At 42.2% G+C, this 24,289-nt stretch overlaps 1 pseudogene; it reads right to left on the bottom strand.

Annotated features, from left to right (window-relative positions):
- Positions 1-2,147: 2,147 nt before the first annotated feature.
- Positions 2,148-13,302, bottom strand: LOC130138656 (arginyl-tRNA--protein transferase 2-like; annotated as a pseudogene).
- Between the last annotated feature and the right edge of the window lie 10,987 nt (positions 13,303-24,289).

Genomic DNA, 24,289 nt, shown 5'->3' with positions numbered 1-24,289 from the left:
TCGTCGGAGACGGCTGGTTATCTGTTTGTGAAGAAGAGAATACGGCAAGTCCGAGAAGGAGGATTTCGGCGAGCAGGCGTGTCTTACCGTATCGGAGCTGAAACTCCGATTACACGCGATTCCGTCGTACGATAAGAAGGGAGAGAAGTACAAATCCACACAGATTGTGATGCGATTTCAATTTGTATGATTAGATAAGCAGAAAACTATTTCATGTCATTCCGGGCTGTGATTATATTATTGGATTTGCATAGTGGTGCAGATGAAGTTGTTGTGTAGAGATTTCTCTATCTGCAGTTGCAATGAATGACAACGGGTTATCATGTCATAGAGAAAATTTCGAATAATGCCTATTCATTCTACACGTTCAGCTTGATTTTGGAGTTGGTGGGTGGTTCCACAATGGTGACTTTGTCTCTTGACCTTGCAAAAAATGATGTCCTCGATGGTTATGTTGTGGCTACTTTTCACACGTCTTCTTCAGCCACCGTTTTATGACTGGCTGGGCTTTGGTGGGTCCTTGTTTCGGGCCGATGGTGGTAATAACGTCAGACCATCGTTTTCTTTGAGATTGAAAATAACGTCAGACCATCGTTTTCTCCATCTGCTTTTTTCCCTCCAACAGTAATTTTCTTCATTGGCGTCTGTATGAAATCATCTTCTTCTTCTTTTGTCAACCGACTCATCAAGTTCAACGGAATAACATTGTAAGGCATACCAGCACGCACTCACATTTTACATCTGCCAAGACTGAGGGAACCAGTGACATTTGATCATGCGATGGAACTGTCAGAGCTTCCTTATAGTCCTTAAAAGATGACTTTATTCAGGCAGTAAATGAGCGCTCGAGTGAATAGACCATTCGCTCAGACAACTCTCGACCGACCGCCCTCATGTACCTCCGCACTCGGGCTTCCAGGCATCTCTGCTCATCAAGATCATAGGCCCCTTGCAGATCCTTCATGGAAGAAATAGACCAGTGAGTCATCTGGTATATCAAGTGTACATACTGGAAAATCATGAGACGGATAACCCATTGGGGGCATGAATTAAAGAAAAGCGGGGCACTGGCTGAAGAACTGTCCAGACAAATAACCCACTGGCTTCTCCTCTCTATTTTAAACACCAAAAAGCCAGTGGAAACGCAAAATGACATTCAACAGTGGAACGTCAAATAACCGAAGCCAAAAGGAGCTTGCCAACCAATAAGAAAGGAGATTTAGAGTTGCCAATGAACTATTCATACCTTGTATCTCAGGCGGGACCCCCATAACTTTATTAGAGTATTTCCAATTTCATCATCCTCTGTTTCAGAGAGTTACACATTAGAGCTATCAGACTCTTGCTCTTCAAGGTCAACCATTTCTCCATCTTCAACTAAAAGATCATTCAAGTCCTTATGCTCACTTTCGTCATGCTGATGTTCACTGACATGGTCAGCAACTGGAGGCAGCAACGGCTCTTCATCTCGGTCTTTATAATCGGACAGGACAATATACTTTCTTTCTTTTTTTGCTAAATTACAGGACAATATACTTACTTCTGTCAAGCAGAGGCTTTGCAACGTTGAAGGGAACCCACCTGAGATATGCATTAACTAGCTTGCACATTAACTTTGATAATATGCAGAGGTACTATTGCACATGCAAAAGAATAATAGAGCTTACATAATGACTATTAAGTGTGAAGTAGTTGAACTAGGGGGGATGATGAATTTGAAAGTTAACTTCCTCGCATTTGGAAGACCCTTAAAAATAAAGTTTCATGCAAAGAAGAAAGAAACTGCCAGAGGGACGTACTGGTAACGGAGGGGACATAGAAGCTCAGATGGCTGATACGCTGCTTTATATCTAATCTTGCTGCATGAATGAATGTAATAGCCAAGGTAATAATACTGAAGACTCGGGCAGTGTACTTGATTCTCCTTCACCCAAGATATTTCTTGCAAAGCCGAATATTTTCCCAAAAATAAAAAGGCAAAGTCAGGGTCCCAAAATAAATATTTACTCGACAAGCATTTCGGTAGGATATCCACCACACCAACCGCAACTAATCGGCCATCAATAACATATGTCTGATGGAAAGACCCAAAACCGCAGGGAGGAACTGAACCATCACCAATGGAGGGAACATAAACCAATGGTGTGTCACTGGTTCGTCATTGTGAGAAGGTCTGGATGTGTCCCTGGAGGGAACTGAACCATCACCCAAAAATCTCCTGTACTCGCTCTCTGTGAGAAGGTCCGGATCGTCATTGTGCACTTTCAACTGATATCGTCTGTACAGCTCGAATTCTTCAGGCTCAAAAGTGGATCTTTTCAGAAGAATCTCAAGCTTCCGCCTTTTTCCTGAACAACAGTTGCAGCACCTCATCAAACATCTTCTCTTGTTTCCACTTCTCGTTGAAGACTCTTTAGAGAGAGGTTTTTCTTGGCCAGCCTTATCCGCTGAAGTGTGCTCTGCAATAGAATAAAATTTAAGATGTCCGTCACATGCTTGGATCAAGAGGCCAGATGGTTCACCCATCTGAGACAATGACTGTGCCAACTTTTCTCCAATAATTTGAGGTGGCAGCTCAGAAGGCGGCTGGTCCTCTGCTGAATTTCCAGAGAATTCTGAATGCTTTTCATCCTTTTTTTCTGACCGTGCCCGCCTTAAAGCAGCAGCCAATTGGAAAGCAATGTTACTGGTATACAAGAGATTTTCTAATCCTTTGACTAGCTTCTTCCTTTTGGTCGGGGAGACTCCCTTGACAGAAGCTTTAGGTAATTGAAGATTGGCAGGAAACGTCTCACTTTCAATGCATGTATGCACTGCCTTTTCAATTGCATCAGACGAGTAATGCATAAATTGCTCTGGCTCATTCTTTTCCTCCTCCTTTGCCCACAGAAGGTTCAACTGTGCTTGACCTTCCATGACATTCACAATCACATGCCACTTTAGAAGTACTTAAATCCTCCAGGAGCTCATACTTGGCTTCGGTGTCTAGTGTACCATCCAAAAACCTAGAAACTAGTCACCATGGTGAGAATTTCTTGTACATTATATCCAGAGCATGCAACTTTGCTAAATCATCAGCTAAAAGGTATAATTTGGTTGACATGCACAAGAAGCTGAACAATTTTACCAACCATTGCACTTGTTAAGTTTAGCTTCATGTGGAGTAAAGAAGTCCGAGAAATTTCTCAAGGAGCGAAGAAAACAAAGCTCTTTCACTTAGAGAAATCTCCTAGGTTGGAAATCTTAGTGACGTCAAACTAAACTTCCACTCATGGAGTTATCCATCGAAATACCATTCCAATGCCTACTAGCCTAGCCTCGGAGTGAGCAAATAGTATTTTGATGACCAATGCTTCTAATCAATTGACAAATAATAGACTCCAAACTTGAATGCTGTCTTGCAAACAGGGTGGTGATCGATTTTGCAAAATGCAATGACGACAGAACAATAAAAAGTCACATGCGAAGATGCAACGATCCAATGAATAGAATCCATAATGTAGAGAGGTTATTAAAGTAATACCTTTCCATCCGTCTGTATGCTCGATTGTGCTCCTTGGAAGGAGTAAAGTCTGCTGCTTTTAAGCGGATAGTATAAGAAGGGCAACACGTAGTACTACTCATATCTGGCTTGCATAGTAAAGAGCCACACCTTCTCCATCCTGGATCAAGGAGATCTACAGGATGAGTATCAAAGTATGAATTGATATTCAAAAGAAAAATGCACAATCATTGAATGTACCATAACATCTATCCAACCCATTATTGCCACAGTAGGAAAACTAGCGGAGAAATCCAGTGGGTACATTTGAAGGAACAATAAAAGGAAAAGGAAGATATAGGAACACAAACGACTCAAGTCGGAACTTCAGCATGGACCGTAACTCCCACATGGTTTCTCTGAGCTCTTGCAGTTATATACGCACATATGGAAGCATGCATGCTGTCAGAGGATAGAAAGCGATTGGGAATTGAAAATTGTGCATTGCTTTCTTATGACAATACTGTACAATTGTATCCCTATTTATAGTACATAGGGTTAAACTAATTAAAGAAAATAAGGATGTACAGTATAAAAGAAAAAAAACAATTTCCTAGCACACAATATTCTAGTTTCCATCAATGAACCAATCAATATCAATTAGGATTAATATCAGGATCGAGATCAATCAATCGAGGCAACAGTATCTTCAACACTCCCCCTCAAGCTGGCGGTCTATACACATCAAGGACGCCTAGCCTGCTTAATAGATACGCATGTTGCCTTTGACATAGGGGCTTAGTAAATATGTGCGCGGGCTGTTCCATTGTTTTTATCCCTCTTGTTTTGATTACTCCATCTTAAATTTTGTCTCTGATGAAATGACAATTAACTTCAATATGTTTTGTTCTTTCATGGAAAACCGGGTTTACTGCAAGTTTAAGTGCAGCATCATTATCACAGAATAGGATGGTTGGTTCCCTTACCCATACGCCAAGATCTTGGAGTAATCCTCTTATCCAAACTATCTCACAGCTAGTCTTGGTCATTGCTCGATATTCTGCTTCGGCAGATGACAAGGAAACGGTTGACCGTTTCTTTGTTTTCCAAGAGAGTAACGAGTTGCCCAATTTGATACAGAATCCTGTGACAGATTTTCTACTCATGGGGCAAGTCGCATAATCTGTATCACTATATGCTATCATCTCCATGTTGTTTTCCCGAGAGAGTAATATTCCTAAACCTAGACATCCCTTCAAGTACTTCACAACCTTTAGTGCAACATTCATATGGGATTGTTTCGGATTATGCATGAATTGACTGAGAATCTGCACGACATAGCATATGTCAGGTCTAGTCATGGTTAGATATATGAGTTTCCCGACAAGTCTCTAATAAGAAGAAGAATCCCTGACCAAAGGGTCGTCATTCAAGGGTGATAATCCCTTGTCATACTCAACTGTCGTCAACTTGATATTCTGTTCAATTGGAATAACAGCTTGCTTGGATCTCGATAGTCCTGCTTCTAATATGATTTCTAGGACAATTTTGCGTTGACTGAGGCAGATTCCCTTATTCGATCGTGCAATTTCTATCCCAAGAAAGTATTTGGGAGGTCCCAAATCTTTAATGTGAAATGCATAGTGTAAATACTCTTTAAATTTCTAGATAACATTTTCATCATTTCCCATAATAAGTATATCATCAACGTATATAAGCAAGTAAATTGATGATGTACCTTGACTCCTTGTGAATAAGGTATGGTCGTGAATGGATTGTCGGAATTTTGCAGCTGTAAGTGCAGTGGTGAATTTGGCATATCATTGACGAGAAGCTTGTTTGAGTCCGTATAGGGATTTACGGAGACGACATACTCTATTCTCCCCCTATCTGCGTAAACTCGGCAGAAGGTACATGTAGATTTCCTCTTCTAGATCCCCATGAAGAAATGCATTATAAATATCCATTTGATGAAGGGGCCAATCACGGAGAGCAGCAATAGAAAAGAAGGTACGAACGGTGACTTCCTTCAACACTGGAGAAAAGGTTTCTGTATAATCAAAACCTTTTCACTGTATGAACCCTTCCACCACTAGTCTTGCCGTATAGCGTTCAATGGAGCCATCCGCCTTATACTTGATCTTATAAACCCACTTGCAGCCAATAGATTTCCGATGAGAGGGCATATGAACGATATCCCAAGTTTTATTTTCCATTAGGGCTCGTAATTCATCCGCCATTGCTTGCTACCAACGAGGGCCTTTTGCAGCCTTATCATATGAAGATGGTTTCTGTCCTTAAGAGATTCTACTAATGTAGCACATATGTTCAGGTGAAAAACGAGCAAAGCTAACGTATAAAGAAATAGGATATTGTGTACCAGATGAATCCAAGGTAGGACAAATATAATCTGCTGTCCATGTGGGTGGCCGTGTAATGCGACTGGAACGTCGAGGAGCTAGTGTGGTGGATGGAATAATTCCATGTGACTCAGGATAGATATCACATGAAGAGGTAGGTGATCGAGAAATCGTGACATCCTGTAAAATATTGGGAGCTGTATCATGTGCACCCGATGACGCTGCATCATATTCAGAAGCTAGAGATGCCATTGTGGATGATATATAAGGAATTGTCATCGGTTGAGCAGATAACGAAAATTCTTCGATAAAAAATGAGCGGTAATCAGTAGCCGTATTAGTCTGTTGATGAGAAGTTAACTTGTCCTGGAAAGGGAAAACATCTTCATGGAAGATGACATCTCTACTGACAAAGAAACGCCCAATAGATGGGTCATAAACCAAATATCCCATCTGAAGGGAAGAATATCCCATGAATATGCATTTAAGAGCACGGTGATCCAATTTGTTCTGAGGGCCCACAGTAGATACATAACATAAACAGCCAAAGACATGAAGGTGACGAATGTCTAGACATTTTCCAAAAAGCAATTCGAAGGGAGTTCTTCCATTAAGGACCCGAGACGGCATCCGATTGATTAAGTATGCTGCTGTGACCACACAGTCTCCCCAAAACATTTCCGGAATTGAAGCTTGATATTTAAGTGCGCGGGCAACTTCTAAGAGGTGATGCTGTTTCCTTTCGACAACACCGTTATGTTAAGGAGTATATGTGTAGGAGCTTTTATGAAGGATGCCATCAGTAGTGAATAGTGAAGAACATTCATGATTAAAAAATTCTTTGGCATTATCAGTGTGGATCCGCCATATGGATTTATGATACTAATTTTGAATAAGGGTGAAAAAATTTCGAAGATGGGAAAGAACTTGCGCTTTGGATTACATTAGAAAAACCCAAGTTGCTCTTGTATGATCATCCACAATTGTAAGAAAGAAACGAGATCCATCACGATGTGGAGTGTGATACGGTCCCCAAATGTCCATATGCAGGAGAGAAAAAGCTGTATCGGCACGTGAAATGCTTTATGGAAAAGGCAAGCGTGATTGTTTAGCTAGAGGACAGATAGGACACTTTGGGTGAGGAAAGGAGGCATTATGGTCTAAACGTTGATGAGATAAAAATGAAATTTTTATTAATGCTGGCATTACATAAGGTGCCCTTATTTAAGGGAAAATGCGAAATATTGAAATTTTTGGGAAGAGTAGTCCAAAAGTAGAGTCCCTCGTGATTGTTACCCAAGCCCATCAGTTTCCCAATTGAAAAGGCCTAAAAAGGAGCATATGTCAGAATCGAAATGAACCCGACATCAATTGTTTTCATAGATTTTGGAGACAGAGATGAGGTTAAATTGGAATTCGGGAATGAGTAAGACATTTTTTAGAATTATGGAGGGATTGAGTTGGACGTTCCCAATTTTGGTGACGGTAGTGTCATCTCCATTGGGAAGACGCACTGAGGTATGTGGAGATGATTTTTTAATATCATAAAGGAAATGTTCATCACAAACTATGTGATCACTAGCACTTGAATTAATAATCCATGCCTTTTTTTGAAATGGAGCTTAAGCAATGAGAAGTGCCTGCATAACTGGTCATTTTATCCTGTGTCCCCATATGGCTTATAGCTCTCATAATCTGTTGGAATTGGTCCTCATTGACTGGCTAGTGGGCTTTGGCATGTGCTACGACTAAAATATCTTTTTCTTTCTTTTCTTGATCTTCTGGCTTTCCATGTAATTTCTAACAATTTTCTCGGGTATGGTAAGGACGTTTGCAATAATTACAAAATTTACCTTTCCCTTTGTTGGAATTTTGTGATTTGTTAGAATAATTTTGGCCATTAGATCCCCTCTACGTGGGTGTTGACGTGGTGCGGTGTCCACCGTTTGATCTGGTCACCGCGAGAATGAAGCCTAAACCATCTGATCCTGTGATGTTATAGGAGCCGTCTGATCGTGCGATCAGATCACGGTCGTTCATTGATCCCGTGCGTCCTAAGCCATTGGATGGCCCGATTAAATCATGCCCGTCCATTTGAGATAAACACGGGCCTTCATCTTTTTCCTTCGGATTTAGGGTTAGTGAACCCCCGCCCCTTGAGCTCTTGAAAACTCCATGGCCGGACCTTGCTATGAGCAAGCGTTGGTCCGGAGTTGCCTTGGTCTCGAGGACGACTCGGTCCCCAACCTTGATATACTCCGACGAGGCCAACCGCTACGACTCCTCTTGCATCGCGAGTTGATAGATCCGGCCAAGCGAAGGAACCGGTTCCATGGCTAGAATCTGGCTAAGAAAAGGTAAATAGCTCTCATTTAGGATCAATAAGAAGCGTGTAACCTTCTCCCTCTCTCTGATTGCTTGATATTGAGCTAGGGTTTCCTCCGGCCCTTGTAACTTTTCTTCGGCCATCTCTAACTCGTTCCACAATGCCGAGAGCAGGTTGAAAATAGTGGAAATTGACTAATTTCCCTGCTTTAGCTCAGACAGGGCTTGGATTATTGAGAAAATCTTAGCCCTATCGAGTTTCCCGTACATTTCTTGGATATTTTCCCTGAATTTTTTAGCGTCCTCGGTCGGGGGAAGTCCGGCGGCAACTTCCGGGGTGAGGTAATTACCTATCCACGTCCGGACGAGCTGGTTGCATTTCCTCCAGTATTGTGCGAGGCGCTCGTCGGCCGGAACAGGGACGGTGCCATCAATAAATCCTTCTTTGTCCTTTGTAATGTGTGCCCGTCGGAGCTCTCGGAACCATGTGGAGTAGTTCTTCGGTCCCGAAAGTTGCTGTGAGATTAGACGGAGCTCGTGTGACATCCCGAACTTTGGTATGGCTAACAGAATGAAGGACCCTAATGGATTAGGGCGCTCGTCAATAGAAATTAGGAAAAAATGAATTTGGAAATTTGGGTGCCGCACTAATGCCGCCATTGTTGTTTTGGAATCGCGAATTTTCATTCTTGGGATCAATTGCCACTGAACCGACTAACTCTGATGTTGCGTCATCCGCGTGGCCCGTCTCCTTGCCAAGCCCTTACTCTCATTTTTTTCCCTTTCTTTCCCTCTCTCACTGCTGGATAACACCGCCGTCGCCCCTTCCTCTTCCTTTCTTTGTCTGTTTCTTTTTCTTTCCCCTCTACCACTTGGCGAAGGAGAGGTGCCAAGTGGCGCCCATGCATGCAAGGAAGATGAAAGGTCACCTGATTACCTCTTTTTCCCCCTTTTTCCCGCGGCAGCTCCCTCTCTCTCTCGCTCCCTTCGATCAGCTCACTCACTCTCTCCCTCTCATTTCCACCAGCTCACTCACTCTCTCCCTCTCATTTCTCCCAGCTCACTCTCTCACTCTCTCTCTCTCGCTCGTCTCTCCGCTGAAGCTCCGCCGCCACTCAAGTCCATGGTCAACCGTCCACCGCCCGACGCTGTCCGACCAGCCGCTGTCCACTCCGTCTCCCCGTTCCCTCTCGTCACCAACAGCAACCGCACGTGAGTCCGGAACCGCCGTGCCATGCCTTTCGTCTCCGCCAAGACCGCACGCTATGCCGCCACACTCGCCATCAAGGCAAGTGTGCTCCCTCACTTCATACTAACCATGTTAGTGCGTGCATGTTGAGTTGGGTCTTGGTTTAGACAATGTGATGGCTGGTTGTTGTGGTTGAGGATGATTGATTGTGTAGTTGTCAAGCAGGTTAGTTTGGATCTTTGGAGATGAGTTTTGTGGGTCTAGGGTTGTTGCATGTTGGTTGAACTACTGGTTTTGTGTTTGCTTGGCTGAGAACTCGTGGATATCAAGTTGAAGATGATTTCTTGAAGTTCAGCCTCGGTTCCCAGAATCGAACCTACTGGACGCCTTCTGTTTTCCATTTTTATAGCACTTTTTATGGCCCGAATCTTACAAAAAGTTCCCCATCAAAGTTGTTCAGAAGATCATGATATATAACATACTTAAATTTCAGATTTTCCTGAGTTCAAATGGGTTACACAATGACCTAGTTACTTACTGTATCAGTTCTGTTTTATCTTGTAAAACCAGTGACCTTTGTGTCTTCTAAGATTTTTATAAAAATTTCCAGTTCAAATTTGATCACACTTCCTTCACGAAATTTGTTAAAGAAATCCATGTCTGCAACATATAAAAATTTCAAAGTGTTTTGAAAGAATTTGGTTTGTTAAACGAGCATTCCTCATGGTTCGGTTTCCCTGTTTCGGCAGACTAGTTTTGGTCTGACTTGGAGCTATTGAAAGTGGCTTTTACATAAAGATTCTGAGACTGTGTTCTTCATAGAAAATGTGTTAAGGTCTTGTTTATAATATATTCGAATTTTTGAATTTTTGAAGTCCATTGACTATGCTTTTGAGTCTGATTTCTCGAGCAATGCAAAACTGCCCGGTTTTGCCAGACTTCAAAGTTCCATCATTTCCTATTTGAAAACATTAGTATTTCGATTTAATATCTTCTGGGGTCAAACTCTGTACATTCTGAACTTTCCAATGGGGTATTGATGGCATCGATATGATGAGGTAAAATTGACACTCATGATTGGTTTTGGAGTCCGAGGAATGCGTGGTAAATGGTGAGATCCTTGTGAACTATGCGTGCTATGCATGTGAATGTGTGACTAAGAGATGCTTGATGCCGTCGGTCTACGGATGATGATGCCCCAAGGAGCCTGTCGGGAAAGCGGGATACCGTGGGCCGGTGGTCCACGTTGCCTAGGAAGAGCCATGCCCTAGATGCCCTAGGAGTACGAACGGGATGCCGTGGTCAATGGACCTACGAATCCCGCGCAGGCCATTGAGTAATCCGGCATATACTGCAGCAGACCGGACTGGGCGCACCGGATCCTGCTAGTTGGGATGTTCCTCCATGCGTGGCCGGGGAGCGCACCGGACATGTGTCTTGGAGTGGTGATTAAAGCTTGATTAATGTCATACAACGCTTGCGACGTGTGCTCGTGTGAATGTTTGTTCATTGATGGACGATCTTTATGCCTAGTGATTAGTGACTGAATGAAAAAGGGGGTCTATGCATTCTATGGCTGGTTTGTGGATTGGTTTAGTTGTCTATCTAATTGACCCTCTTGAGGTGCATGATATTATCTATTTAGTATGGCGTGACAGAGTTAATTTTGCTGAGCTTTCGCTCACTGTTTATTGTTGACAACTTTATTACAGATCCTTAGCCATGCTGATACTTCGCACTTCGACCTCTATTAGCTACGGAGTGCTCATTGATTTTGAGGGCCACCTGTATGAGTTTGCAGACCCTGGTTTTCCGGGGATTGTGTTTGTGAAGTGTATCTCCATCCTAACTGTTGATATTGGGACCCTTGTGGGAGGTCGAGTGAGGGCGATATCGAGGAGCAGGAGGAAGGATAGTTTTTGGATAGACATGACTGTCATTTCTTGGAAATAGAGTCGTATAGTGATGGGTGATAGCTTTTGTTATTTTTTTGGATATGGTTGGGTCTTAGTGGATAGCCGGGTTGGAGTAGTTATGTAGTCTCCCCGTGTGTGAACTCACCTTTGTATCACCAGTATTATTATTATATGAGATAGATGGTATTTTCTTAGCTTGCGTGTCCTATCATTTCTATGATTCTATGTTTCTATATCACATTCATGTTATAAATGCTAACATTTAGAAAGAAACATCTTTCGCCTGCAAATAATCTGATGACTATAGAGAATTAGAGGATTTAGAATGAAAGGGGCAGGCCTGGGACACTACAGCTCGGGTTCGTCAGCGGCGGTCATGAACAGGGGATCGCCCGGCTCTAGTCGACCGCCAAAGGTACCTGTGAAACCCGGGAAAGAGAAGGTTCCCGGACCCAAACCGTTTTCGTTCGAGTAAAACCAACCCGGTCCGGATCCTGGGTTGGGCTCAGTGGCAAATGTTGGGCCGCCTCTTGGCCCGATAGCTGGCCCACTATTTTCTGCATGGACTCTCTCCGTATGCCCATAACATTTTGGATAGGTTGGACTTGAACGGAGATCCATTGAACATAGGGTCCCTAAAAAAATTGTCCTGGATTGGGTTGAAGAAACCCGCTATTGGGCTGAATTGAGCCCGAGGGCCTCTCATTAGGCCATTCTTGGTCTTCTTCATTGGTCTGGTTTTCGTCCACCAGTCGAGGGTAAATTTTCCAACCCTTGATTGTTGGAAAGAACTTCCGAATCATCAGATGTTCCTGATTTCGAAGCTTGATTTCTTGGCATTATTTCTTTCTTTGTGAATGTGTTCTGACCAGAAAGTTCTTCACAGGTTGCGTGCGAAGAAAAAATGAAGAGGAAAGAAGAGGCTTTGTAGCTGGAAAAGAATTGGTATGCGGAAGCTAAGTTGAAAAAGGGTGGCTCTGATACCATGTCAGAGGATAGAAAGCGATTGGGAATTGAAAATTGTGTATTGCTTTCTTGTGATAATACTGTACAATTGTAGCCCTATTTATAGTACATAGGGTTAAACTAATTAAAGAAAATAAAGATGTACAGTATAAAAGAAAAAAACAATTTCCTAGCACACAATATTCTAGTTTCCATCAATGAACCGATCAACATCAATTAGGATCAATATCAGGAACGAGATCAATCAATCGAGCTAGGCAACGGTATCTTCGACACATGCATGTCTCAACAGTTGACAGAATGAGTAAGGATAAATTTCTCTCATACGGATCAAACATTCGAAATTTCTCTAGTTCCAAGCAGATATATGCACATCGACAAGCTAGAGCGGTGCCCAGACTCCCAAAAGAGGAAATTGTACCAACCTTGATAGTCATCCACGGTTAGGCTCTGCGCCCGCAAGTCTGCGATCCAAGTCGAAGAGGACATTAACAAGAAACAATCCGAAAGGGGGAAAATTGTCACTTTGTCAGCGCGAGCCGACACACACACACACACACACACAGACGAAGCAGCAGATTGAAAACTAAAGACTAACGCGATCAGCAATTCCAGCAATCGTGTGAAACCTCAACAGATTGCGAAGCTGAAAAGCAAACCGAAGCGCAGCAATTTCGCAGTTTCGGCCAATCCAAGATCCGAACACCGTAGCTCGGGGCAAACACACTCCCTCGCAACACAGGTAAAGAAACACAAGAAAACAAAAGAAAGAAACCAGAAACGAACGTACGGACCGTGAGAAACGCTGGACCCATTGCGAGATCTGCAGTACCCGCAAGAGCTTCTCCGCCGGCCGCAGTCCGCGACCACCGTCTCTCCCCTTCCGCCCCTGCCTCCGCCGCCGCCGCCACTGCCGCTAGACTCGCTGCGATAGTTGACCACCATCTCCGCTCGGAAGCTCCCTTCCGTTCAACAACTACTATTTTATCGCCAAGCCAGGGAGGGAGAGAGAGGAGCTCAGCAATGTCTCCTCTATTTCCGACAAGCTTCGGATCTTGTTGAGGACGACAGACAACGACAACGACGAACAGCAGGCTGCGGCCCCTCTCGAGAAATATGGATTTAATCTGTCGGCTCGTCAAGCTGAGTTGACTCCGTGAGTTGACTTGGCCAAATGTTCGCCCGCCGGCGAGCTCGAAACATTTCCGGTGTCGTGATATGGGCAGTTTTGTCCAAAAAAAAAATATCTGGGTAAAAACTAACAAATCCTAAATATTTTTTTATCACCCAAAACTCAAAACTGGTACATCTGTGATAAATTTACACTACAAAAAAACCGGGTTTTTCCGACGAAAATTTCTGATGAAAAAATTTTCGTTGGAAATTTGCAACGACATTTCCAACGAAAAATAAATTCGTCGGAAATTTCCGACGAAATTTTCCGACGAAAAATATTTCGTCGCAAATTTCCAACGAAATTTCCGACGAAGCACTTTTCGTCGGAAATTTCCGACGAAGCACTTTTCGTCGGAAATCTCCGACGAAATTTTCCGACGAAATACTTTTCGTCGGAAATTTCCGACGATTTTATTTTTCGTGGGACATTTCGTTGCAAATTTCCAACGAAAATTTTTTCGTCGCAAATTTCCAACGAATTTTTTCGTCGCAAAAATTCGTTGGAAATTTGCGACGAAAAAATTTTCGTCGGAAATTTCCGACGAATTTTATTCGTGGCAAATTTGCAATACGAAAAATGATGTTTTTGATATCTGTCCCGACCCCTAATTTCTCTCTGTCGACTGATTCCTCTTATCCCCTCACTGTTCTCTCTCCGTCTCTCTCTTTAATTTCTCTCGAATTACTTATCGGTGCACACGCAAATCAATCTCGGTAAAGCTTTTTCGCCGGTAAGTGTCGTGGCTAATTTCATGAATAATTGGCGACGAAAACGGTTCGTCGCAAAATTATTCATCGCTGGATTTGTATTTGTTGGTGTTATTAAATTTTTTTTTTTCCTTTCCTCACTGGTTTGGCCGATCGCCGGCCATGGGGCGAGGTCCGGTGGCCTGGCCATGGCCGTCGGTCAACCTCGCCGACGCACTGCGGGGCTAGCCTCGCCGGCCAAGCTCGCCGGCCATGGCGAGCTCGGCCCGGCCAGCCGGCGAGGCGGCCTCGCCGGCGCACCGGCGGGCCGATCTCGCCATGGCCGGCGAGCTCAAGCTCGCCCGGATGTGGGCGAGATCTAGGCCTCGCCGGCCATGGCGAGCTGGAGCTCGCCGGCGGCTTGGCTGGCCCTCGCCGGCACTGGCGAGGGCCGAGCTCGCCATGGCCGGCGAGCTCGAGCTCGAGCTCGCCCAGACCTCAGCGAGATCTGGGCGACCTCGAGCTCGCCGGCGGCTTGGCGGCCCTCGCCGGACCGGGCGAGGGCCGAACTCGCCATGGCCGGCGAGCTCCGGCTCGCCCGGACCTCGGCGAGATCCGGGCGACCTCGAGCTCGCCGGCGGCTTGGCAGCCCCTCGCCGCAGACGGCGAGGCCGAGCTCGCCATGGCCGACGAGCTCGAGCTCGCCCGCGGCTTGGCGGCCCTCGCCGGCACCGACGAGGGCCGAGCTCGCCATGGCCGGCGAGCTCGAGCTCGCCCGATCCGGGCGAGTTACGGGCGAGCTCGCCGGCCATGGCGAGCTCGACCCTCGCCGGTTCCGGCCGGGGCTAGCCTCGCCGCCGGCGAGCTCGGCCCTCGCCGATTCCGGCCAGGGCCAGCCTCGCCGCCGGCGAGCTCGAGGTCGCCCAGAACTTGCCCAGGCGAGCTCGCCGGACCGGCGACCGGCCAAGAAGAAAGGACAAAAAAAACGAAAAAGAAAAAAAAAAGAGAAAAAAATAAAAGATAATTAAAAAATTAATTTTAAGTCATTTGTTTTTATTTCAGGTACGTGTCCATTTGAAGGTCTCGCAATCCAAGTGAACGTTGCAATTCTTATCAAATAGACCACTTTCTACTACAAAGGTTTCAGTTAAATACTTGGTAAATGTTCTTGACATGGTAATTTTTTCATTTTTTTCAAGTTGAAAGTAATTATTTCGTAAAAAAGAAAATTGTAATTGTTAGAATTTTATGGTTTTAATTAACAATATTAAACAATAGATATGATATTTTTAATATTGTACGAGAATTTTTTTATTTTTATACAGACACAATGCAAAGAGATAGGGGTTGGATGTATAATAAGAACCTACCTGGACGTCAAGGATTGACCGATGAGTTTCGAATCGGGGTGGAACTATTTTTGGACTTTGCTAGTAATAAATATGAGTTCATGGATGGAAATAAGTTAAGGTGTCAATGTAGAAAGTGCAGTAATGGAAAATTTCAAGACATTGACATAGTTAGAGAACATCTTTGTAGATTTGGGTTTACTCCGAACTATTATAATTGGACTTACCATGGTGAACCATTTATATCTGATGACGGATATCGAAGAAGCGACCAATTGTTTGTTAGGGAAGAATGTAGCTATTATGACCAATTGAATCCATATCAGAGGATGGTGTTTGATGAAGCAGGCCATAATTTTTTTCCAGAATCGAATCATGCAAGTACTAGTTTAACTCCTACACTTGAATAAGTGGGAACTAGTCATGCATCACAATTGGAAGAGGCAGGAGTTACAGGTTTTGATGAGAATGTGTGTGATGGAACTTTTCAATCTAATCGGTTATGGGAAGAGTTGAAAACAGCAGATGAACCTTTATGGGCGAGGTTGTGACAACCACACGAAGGTATCGGTGGCAACAAGAAGCTTTAAATATCAAGGCGAGCATAATGTGTCTCGTGAATTGCTTCAACTCTTTTATTGAAGTAATGCGGGAAACAATGCCTCGTGATAACATCATGCCAAGTGACTTTTACGATATGAAAAAGCTAATGGATAATTTAGGTCTTCCAGTTGTAAGGATTGATGTATGTAGTATGGGTTGTATGTTATATTGGAGAGATGATGAAAATGCAGAATCTTGCAAATTCTGCAGCCAACCTAGGTACAAGATTAACAGGCGGCAATGTCGTAATCAGAAGCGTAGACCATGTAAACAAATGTTCTACTTGCCCTTAATCCCTAGATTGCAAAGGCTTTATGCGTCTTAAGCTACTGTTAAACACATGACTTGGCATGCAAATCATGAAACAGAAGAGGATCTAATGTGTCATCCTTCAGATGCAGAGGCATGGAAACATTTTGATAGAACATATCCCGAGTTTGCGATAGAGCCTCGAAACATCAGGTTAGGTGCTGTGTGTTGATGGTTTTGCCCCATTTGGGGAAATCAGGAAAAAAGTTATTCATGTTGGCCAGTTGTCTTAACTCCGTACAATCTTCCACCCGGTATGTGCATGAAGACACCTTATATGTTTTTGACATTGATCGTGACTGGCCCGCAAAATCCGAAAAAGTTGATAGATGTTTATATGCAACCATTGATTGAAGAGTTACAACGGCTATGGGATGAAGGTGTCCCTACGTATGACGTTTCTACCAATCAAACATTTTTAATGAAGGCTGCTCTTCTTTGGATGATAAATGACTTTCCAGCTTATGGAATGTTATCTGGATGGAGTACAGCTGGGATCTTAGGATGTCCGATATGTATGGAGATATCGAAGTCATTCAGATTAAAGCACGGTAAGAAGGCTAGCTATTTTGACTGTCATAGGCAATTTTTGCCGCTAAAGCATACATTCAGAAGGAATAAAAAAGAGTTTATCAAGAATAGGATCGAAAGAACACATCCACCATTGAGGTTGACCGGTGATCAAATTTGGGAGCGAGTGCAGGAGTTTCCAACGGTTGTTGAAAACCCTCACGGCACAACTATTGGGTACGGAAGTACACATAAATGGACTAAGCGCAGTATATTTTGGGATCTACCATATTGGAAGGCCGCCCATCTTATTCATCATAATCTTGACGTCATGCACATAGAGAAGAACGTTTTCGATAATGTCATAAATACTGTGATGGATGTCACTGGAAAAACAAAAGACAACTTGAACGCAAGAAAAGATATGAGGGATATTTGCGATCGGCCAACACTAGATGTGGATGCAAGCGACGGGGGACCAAAACCAAAAGCAGTTTATACATTGGACAAGGAGCAGTGACGGGTCGTTTGTCAATGGTTGAAATCGGTGCGATTTCCTGATGGATATGCTTCGAATCTAGGGAGATGCGTTGATTTGAATGAATGCAAGTTGATAGGTCTGAAGAGTCATGATTGTCACGTATTTATGGAAAGACTAATTCCAATAGCCTTCAAGGAACTTTTACCAAATTTTGTTTGGGGCGCCATTACAGAGTTAAGTAATTTCCTGCATGATATTTGCTCAACAGCGTTGAAAGCATCACACATGGAGAAACTAGAGAGAGATATTCCAATTATTCTTTGCAACTTAGAAAGGATATTTCCTCCATCGTTCTTTGATTCAATGGAGCATCTCTTAGTTCACTTGCCTTATGAGGCCAAAGTTGCAGGTCCCGTCCAATTTCGATGGATGTATCCATTTGAGAGGTAAGTTTTTTGTTAAATAAATTTTAAATTACTTCATTATATATTATGTTCCGATAAATTTTTTTGTATTGCAACTAGGTTCTTATATCATTTGAAGAAAAAAGTGAAGAATAAGGCATGTGTCGAAGCTTCAATTTGTAATGCATATATTGTGGAAGAAGTGACAACATTTGCATCATACTATTTTGAGCCGCACGTGCAGTGCAAGAGGCGGAGAGCAGGAAGAAATTATGAGGGCCCCATTGATCCCAATTGCAAATCATTCTCTATTTTCAATTATTTGGGTCGACCAAGCGGCGCAAGTAAGTTTCGGCACTTAACAAGTGAAGAAAAGCAGGCAGCCCATACATATATTTTACTGAACTGTCCAGAAGTTGAGTCATACTTCAAGTAAGTGTACATTTGTAAGTATATGTATTGTGTGTCAAATATTTGCTAATATATAAATGGTATTTGTTAATAGGATTTTCCAAAATTCAATGTTTGGACTACCACCGAATGAGTTTGACCGTTTGTGCCAGGAACAATTTGCAACATGGTTCACAACATATGTAAGTTGTATGTGGACGAAATGCAAGTTATTCGAATTTTTTATACATCATATATTAAAATATATATTATTGACATTACGTATGTGACCTTAGGTTCACAGTAATCATGATCATGCGACAGAGCAAGGATTGCTATATCATCTGGCGTGGGGTCTAAAGTCCAGAGTACGAACTTGGCCAGCATATTTCATAAACGGGTACAATTTTCACACTCGAACATATGGAATGGGAAAAGCCACAATGAATAGTGGTGTGTGTGTTCAGTCATCCAATGGTGGCAGTTCGAAAGATGATTTTTATGGATTGTTGGATGAAATCGTAGAGATAGAGTACCATAGACCATTAATTTTGCGGGTTGTGTTATTTAAGTGTATATGGTTCGACCCCGTCAAAGGAATGAATGTGCATACGAAGTTTAATTTGGTTGAAATAAATCACAAGAAAAGATATATGAAATATGAACCATTTGTCTTAGCACAACAAGCAATTCAAGTATATTATGCATCATATCCTAGTTTGAAACGTGACAAAGCCGATTGGTGGGCTGTATGTAAAACCAAAGTACGGAAAAAAATCGAGGAGCACTGGAAGGACACAGCATATCAACAAGAGAAAGTTCGTCACACGATTGAAACTGATGAATATACAATTCTAACTTTACGAGATCGATGTGGAGCGATGATCGATGTGGATCCAACTGAAATTCGCGAATCAAATTTTGAAGTTGTTACAGAACTTGATTATGAGACAGATGATGAAGATGATGCGCATGAAGTAGATGAAGACGAAAATGAAGACGAAGATGAAGACGAAGACGAAGCTGCAGATGAAAGTGAAGATGAAGATGAAGAATATGATTTTTGATACTTTTCACTATTTATGTGCAATTATTATTATTATTGCGACATGTGTTTTTTTTCTCATAAATTTTTATTATTGTTGTTGTCGTCGTTGTTGTTATAATTAGAATCATAACTAATTAGCCTTAGATTTTGCCACAGAATTAAAATAGTAGGGAAAAATATTAGAATTTTGCAACGAATTTGCATTTCGTTGGAAAAATTTCCAGCAAAATGCAATGTCGTTGGAAAACATTTCCAACGAATTTCGTTGGAAATGTTTTCCAACGACATTGCATTTTGCTGGAAACATTTCCAACGACATTGCATTTCGTTGGAATTCATTGGAAACATTTCCAACGACTTTGCATTTCGTTGGAAAAATTTCCAACGAAATGAAAATTCGTTGGAAACATTTCCAACGAATTTTCATTCGTTGGGAAAAATTTCCAACGAAATCCAAATTCGTTGGAAACATTTCCAACGAATTTGCATTTCGTTGGAGACATTTCCAACGAATTTGAATTTCGTTGGAAATGTTTTCCAACGACATTGCATTTCGTTGGAAAAATTTCCAACGAATTTTAATTTCGTTGGAAACATTTCCAACGAATTTTCATTCGTTGGAACCGTTTCCAACGAAATCGAAATTTGTTGGAACAATTTCCAACGACATCCCATTTCGTTGGAAACATTTCCAACGAATTTGGATTTCGTTGGAAAGATTTCCAACCAATTCCCATTTTGTTGGAAAAATTTCCAACGAATTATAAATTCGTGGGAAAACGTTCCAACGAATTATAAATTTGTTGGAAAGATTCCCCACGAATTTACAATTCGTTGGAAATCTCAAAATAATTTTCCCACAAAAAATTATATAAGCAAATATTTTGCCACGAATATGAAATTTGTGGGAGAAACCGTAGGAAATTTCCAACGACGTCCAAAGTCGTTGGAAATTTCCCACAAAATTGAAATTCGTGGGAAATTTCCCACGAATTTTCTCACGAATTTCAAATTTTCGGAAATTTCCCACTAACTTCAATTTCGTTGGAAATTTCGTGGGACATTTCCAACGAATTAAAATTCGTTGGAAATTTGCCTCGAATTACATCGAAATAATTTAAACTCGTACGAATTTCCAACGAATTACAAATTCGTTGGAAATTTTCCACCAATTTTCCCGCGAACGGGTACAATTTTTGGAAATTTCCCACTAATTTGAATTTCGTGGGAAATTTTGGTGGGAAATTTCCAACGAATTGTTGTGAAAATTTGCAACGAATTGAAAAAATTCGTGGGAAATTTCCCACGAATTTTACATTCGTTGGAAATTTCCCACGAATTTTAAATTCGTTGGAAATTTTGCACTTAGTCTATTTTCGCCGAGACTCCACTTTTGTTGCAAGAACAATATCGCCACGAATCTCCTCAGAGCCGTCCTCGTCGCCGTCCTCCTCGCCGTCGCCGCCTTCGTCGTCCACGTCGCCGTCGACTTCGCCCAGCCTGGTAGGTAACTCTAAACTATATATTGTTTGAATAAAATGGTGACGCGGCCGTGAGGGGGTGGCGGGGGTCGCGGCGGACTTGGCCGGGGGAGGGGGTCGCGGCGGAGTTGGCTGGTAGGGGGTGGCCGCCGAGATGGCCGTGGGTCGCAACCGAGGGGGCCGGAGGGGGTTGTCGCCAGCGAGTTGGCCGTGTGGGGGGGGGTCGCGGGCGACTGGCCGTGGGGGGTCGCCGACGAGCTGGCCGCAGGCCGGGGGGGGTCGCCGGCGAGCTGACCGTGAGGGGGGGTCGCCGGCCAGCTCGCCGGAGGGGGGGTCGCCGGAGGGGGGTGGCGGGCGACCTCGCCGGAGGGGGGGCTCGCGGCCATGATTTCGACACGGTTGTCGTTTTTTTTAATGATTTTTGTGTTAACATATAAAATTTGGTAAAACGATGCTTATGGAGGGAACAAATTAATGTGTTGCATTTGTGGCAAATTTACTTATTGAACGTAATTTGTGTTCTTTTTTTTAGGTCTGTACTAGAACTGTGCGAAATAACATATTTGGGGCATAAATTTGCATAAATGTGGCATCAGAGTTGATACTTGTTGTAATTCGTTCTGCACATTTAATATGCTTCATTTTATTTTTCGTGGAATCTGATGTGGTCCAAATTTTAATAGGTTGTTTCAACGTGGACCAAAGATTGCTATTTATCAGAGGCGATAGTCGGTTTGTTTCATTTTGTCGAGTTTATTTATTGCTCTATTAAACAAAATGGTAAGCAAAATGGCTAATGTCATTTTCAGTCCCTAATATATGTTCATATTTTTAAATATATTTGTCTAACCTTCCTACTTGTCAGTTTAAACGTGGAGGTCTCCTGCGTGGTTCGGATTCGCAAAGAAGATTAGCCCCTTCCGCTGGCTCATCCTCGTCCCCGACCCTGTCCTCTTCCCCTGCCCTTTTATGTAACCCTCAACCACAACATGTTCATGGACAACACGAACACATTGGCCCATCCTTCGACCCTCAACAACATATTAGGGTAGAACCTCGGGACATGCGAACTGAATTTACTTCAGTTCCATCTCCGATTCGATCTCCTTCAGTTCCACTTTCTTCTTCAGTGCAACACTCGAATGATGAAGAAGATACCCGATTCATTATATGCCCATGTGGAGATTCGTAAGTACTTCATTTTTTTACGTATATATAAATTATCGATGTAAATAAAATTGTTCATGTTGCGAATTATCCATATGCTTCATTGTCTCATTGTCCGTATTGTTATAACACGTTTTCAGATTCACGGATTCTACGCATGTTGTGAGGGAACTGAATAAAATAGTCAATAACTGTTGGATGGGCCAGTTTATTACTTTTAGCAGCGCTCCCGCAGAAGTAAAGACTTTGTGGTGGAATGAGTTTAAGGTTAGTGTTGTCTTTCTTCACAAACTAAGTTCGGTGTAGCATACTGATGGTCAATAATGAATTTTGTCACGAATTGTCTGGTACATTGTAATGGATATGTGACATGTGACCCTGGTGGATAATTTTCAGTTGTTTTTCTATTAATTGTAGCGTAAGTTCACGTGGGATGAAATGGAAGAGGATGAGGTTAAAAGAATTTTCAAGAAGAAAATCGGTGATCACATGCGATATGTGATAAATAGAGCGAAGAGAAAAAATGAAAAGCCGACCTTTTTTACAACTGACAATTGGACGGAAATTACAAGAACTTGGGAAACTGAGAAGTATAAGCTAAGGTGTGAACAGAACAAGAAGAATCGAGCTTCTAGTTCTAGTGACGGGTCTGCGTCTGCCACATATGCTGGGGGCTCTATCAGCATCGGGGAGCATAAAAGAAGAATGGTAAGTCTGTTTATACATGTCAGTGCATTTAATGTAATGATTAGTCATTTATGTTTATATTTTGTAGGCAGATGAATTGGGGACGGAACCCACTTTTACAGCTACATTTGAACGCACATTCCAAAAAAAAGATAAGACATGGACTGTCGCTCGAGCAAAAGCTATTAAGGTATGTAAGGTTATAGTTCGGACTTAAAGGAAACTAGAATGTTTTTAATATTTATGGTAATATATATGAATTTATTTTATTTCCATCTATAATGTTAATATAGGAAAAATATGATGAACTTTTAATGAGCACTGCTGGTGGTAGTGGTGGTGATGGTGGTGGTGGTGGTGGTGATGGTGGTGATGGTGGTAGTGATGGTGGTGATGGTCGTGCCATGTCTGAGCCATCGGTTGACAGTATGGCATTATGGGTGGAGGCAGCGGGTGGGATGAAAGGAGAAAAAATATTTGGGATGGGATCCTTGTCAAGGATGTACAAATCGAAGGTTGGTGCAACTTCATCCTCCAATGCAGCTGTTTCAAGGAGGACACGACATGAGGAGCATATAACCCAAGAATTGAGCCAACTGAAGCAGTTGCTTGTACAGAAGGACGAAGAAATGAAGTATTTACTTGGACAGAAGGACGAACAAATAAGGGTGATGCAACAACAAATGCAAATTGTCATGCGACATCTCGACATCGATCGCAATGAGGTTCCTCCTCTACCTCATATTAATCCAATTGATGATGGGCATAATGCTGAGCCACAAAATGATGCGGCGAATGGTGATGGTGATGATGATGATGCTGATAATTTTATTGTTAGTCCTTTCTAGTTCATTCTCGAGTACCAAAGCTATCAATATTTTATGGTTGTCCCGCGTTCTTTCAATGTTTTGAATGTATTACCTGATGTTCATTAGTGCTTAGCTGCCTCTTCGTATTATGAGATTGAAAATCGAATATCATCATATGAGACTTTGCAACTTATGCATTGTAGAAATTAATATTGCTTTCTTACCAAAAAAAAATTAATATTGATAATAATTAGATTTAAAATTGAAATTGTCGCTAAACAAAATTCGTCGCAAACTTAGCGACGAATTTTGTCACGAATAGCTTTCGTTGCAAATTACCAACGAAAATTGAATTTTTTTGATGGAAAAAAATCGAATTTCCAACGATTTTTGCATCGAATAATTAGCGTCAAATTTTGCAAAGTATTTTCCCACAAATGTTGTTTTCGTTGGAAATTACCAACGAAAATTGTAATTTTTTGGATGAAAATTTCGCGGATTTCCCACGATTTTTTGCAACGAATAAGGATGAATTTATATATTATTTTTCCAACGAATTAAATTTTCGTCGGAAATTACCAACGAGACTTGCTATTTTTTGTTGGAAAAAATTGCGATTTCCAACGAATTTTTTTTCGTTGGAAATTAACAACGAAAAATTTTTGTCGGAAAAATCCCACATTTCCAACGAATTTTTTTTCGTCGGAAATTAACAACGAAAATTGCAATTTATTGTGGGAAATATTCGGGATTTCCAACGAATTTTGTTTTTGTCGGAAATTACCAACGAAAATTGTTTGTCGGAAAAATTCGAGATTTCCAACGAATTTTTTTTTTTTGGAAATTAACACGAAAATTGTTTGTGAGAAAAATTCCCGATTTCCAACGAATTTTTTTTTCGTCGGAAATTACCAACGAAAATTGTTTGTCGGAAAAGTTCGCGATTTCCAA

The sequence above is a fragment of the Syzygium oleosum genome, unplaced genomic scaffold (genome assembly GCF_021117445.2).
Source record: "Syzygium oleosum isolate NSW1041296 unplaced genomic scaffold, Sole_v2.1 Sole_v2.07, whole genome shotgun sequence".
Lineage (NCBI taxonomy): Eukaryota > Viridiplantae > Streptophyta > Magnoliopsida > Myrtales > Myrtaceae > Syzygium > Syzygium oleosum.
The sequence above is the reverse complement of the archived record's forward strand: the minus strand, read 5'-3'. Positions and strand labels throughout refer to the sequence as shown.